Source organism: Pelodiscus sinensis, chromosome 30 (genome assembly GCF_052426305.1).
Source record: "Pelodiscus sinensis isolate ZL-2025 chromosome 30, ASM5242630v1, whole genome shotgun sequence".
NCBI lineage: Eukaryota > Metazoa > Chordata > Testudines > Trionychidae > Pelodiscus > Pelodiscus sinensis.
The window spans coordinates 7,207,707-7,210,657 of NC_143081.1; positions in this window are offsets into that span (position 1 = coordinate 7,207,707).

Sequence of the window (2,951 nt, forward strand, 5' to 3'; positions counted from 1 at the left end):
GGCTGCTCGGTCCCTGTCGCGTTGAGTCCAGCAGCCCCTGGAGCCCATGGAGCAGCCTCTGGCCATGGTGAGCCTTGGCCTGCCACATGCAGAGGCTGCTTCTCAGCATCCTCCCCTATCACTCCCTGCTGCCTCTGATAGAGGTGGGGGGGGAAGCCTCACTGTGCAGATGGTGCTGGCTCCCTTCACCATTGGCGCCTGTTCCCCCTCTTGCTGCCTCTCCATAGGAAACAGGAGGAGCGAGTAGTCGACTTCTCTCTAGCATCCCTCCTCAGCATCGCTCCCTGGGGCTCTGCTGGGGCCTGAAGGGGGCGCTGGTGCCACTCGCTCCCAGCTGGCAGCAACATTTGAAACCTTGGGGAGGTTTAATGAAACAAACTGCAAAGGTCCCATTTCTGCTCCGTGTCAGGCCCTGGTGTCAGACACAGCGGGCATCCAACATGGCCACCTTGACTATCTCTCCTCTGGGATAGTTGAATGGCAGCAAGGCCCCCAGCTCCCAGCCAGTCTGGCCTGAGAGAGCAGGACCCCAGATACCCTGGACCCGCCCTGCCGGCAGATGGGGCCTGAGGCAATGGGGGAATGACAGAAACTGATTCACGTCCTGGTGTCCATGACAGCCTCTGACCCCCTATCCCAGCCCCTCACTGTGTGTGGGGGAAGCCACCCTCACTGCCCAGCCCAGCTCTCACTCATTGCTGTGCTGAGACCCTCAGAGTCCTGAGGTGAAACAAGAGGCTCTGGAGACAAAGCACCGATCCTCACTTTCTCCCCTGCCCTGTCCCTGCTGACTCCTCCCCTTTCCTGCTCCCCACAGATCCCCCTTCCCAGCTGGCACCGAGCATGGATCCCCCATCTGGAGTGGTGAGTGAAGGGCTCTCTCTGCTCCTCAACTGCACTGCGGCAGGGGACACCGACAAGTGGAGGCTTCATTTCTACAAGGACAGAGTTGAGATTGTCCCTGGGGCTACAGGATCTGAGGTCAATGCAACAGAGCCCAGCACTGGCTCTGTGAACATCTCTGTGACCAGCATCCTTAGGGCTGGTTCTAATAACACTGTTGAATTCACCTGCGGGTACGAGAGGAACATGAGCGTGAGGTGGGTCCTGTCCCTCGGGAGCCCAACTGACATCACCGGGACAGGTGAGACGTCCCTAATTCCTTCTTTCATTCCCCTGTTGCTTCCAAGGGAGGAGACACATCCTTTGGGGCTCTGTTGGGAGAAGGAGGTCGGGTGGTGCAAGAGATGTCAAATGCAGATAGAAAACAAAGGGGCAATGAAAAGTCTGTCACACTGTGACGGCGCGTTGGGGTCCCCCGCCTCCTGTACCCCCGAAATGGCACGAACAGACTCCACCAGCCAGTAGAATAGAGGTGGTTTATTGCTTCTCCAGGATACAGCACAGCACAGACGTAATCAGGTTACAGGGTAGGCCTAGGACGCCTCAGCCCCCCATTGATCGGCTTCTAAACCCCCCAGCCTGTTGCTGAGGTTGCTTCCTCCATGCTCCCAGACAGAAAACTAACTAACTCTCCTCCAGCCCTGCCCCCAGCCAGTGCAGCATCCACCTTCCTTTGTTCCTCTCCATGGGAGGTAGCTGGTCAGACAGGTTGAGAGACCCCTTTGCATAATGACTCATCTCCTGTCCTTCTGGGCCACGGTACCCACGGCAGCCACTGGGGGTTACCCCAGAGCCAGCAGCATAGAAACCAGCCAGGTAACCCCACTACGTCACAGTTCTCCCCCCTCTGAGAGCAAACTGAGCAGGGTCACTCCGCTCGTGACCTAGGGAAGTTCGGGTCCTCTGCGTGGGAACCCGCCCTGGGGACATGGGTGCTCCCCTTGACTCGGGCCGGACGCAGCAAGGTCCCACATGAATTGGCTTCCCTCTGTCCACTTGCCGCACCGCTCCAGGGCCACTGGCACTGGCCTGTCCTCGGGGGTCACACCCACCCTTCTGCTGGCCTTGATCTCTGGCCAGGGTCTCTCTGGCCGGGGCCATGAGCCCAGTGAGCCTTCTCTGGGCAGCCAGGGCGGCTTCCACCCCCGTCGCTCCATCCAGGGAGGCCTTCCCCTCCCATAACTCTCTCAGCAAGCCCAGAGGCTCCTCTATATGGGGTAGGGGTCCCCAAGCAGCTTTCCTCCTCTATTGGGCCTTCCCGCCCCTCTGGCAGGAGTCACAGGACCGGCAGTACTGCTGCACGGCTGTAAAGATTCCTGGCCAATAGAAGTGTTGGAGCAGCCTCAGCTGGGTGCTCCGGATCCCCCGGTGGCCCCCAACGGGGACGTCGTGGGCCAAATACAGCACCTTGAGGCGATACTTTCGGGGGACGACCAGCTGCCGCTGGACCCTCCATGCCCTCACCTTCCTGGGGGGAAGCCATTCACGGAACAGGAGTCCACGCTCCTGCAGGAATCTCTCCTGGCCACCTCTCCCCCGGGGCTGAGCTGCACGGAGGCCAGCCTGGTCCCTCAGCCTCTGCAAGGAGGGGTCTGCCTGCACCTCAGCCTGGAATTCAGCCACTGAGGCAGGGATCGGGACCTGTTCCCCACCTTTGCCTAGGTCCAGAGTCCCAGCTTGGCTGGACCTCGTGTCCACTGGGATGGGACCCTGAAGACTCTGCCGGGAGTCCTTCCCTGGACCCACGTTGTCAGCCCCCCGCTGGCTCTGGCTCCGGGTAGTGACTAGAGCCCGCTGGGATTCATGGGGCCACTCCGCTAGGTCATTCCCCATCAGCACCTCGGTGGGCAAGTGCGGGTGCACCCCCACTTCCTTGAGACCTTCCTTGGCCCCCCATTTCAGATGCACCCTGGCTACAGGCACCTTAAACGGAGACCCATCTATGCCCTTCAGGGTCAGCTGCGTGTGGGGTAGTATCCGGTCTGGGGCCACTATATTGGATCGGGCCGGAGTCACCTCTGCCCCCATGTCCCAGGAGCCCGTCACCT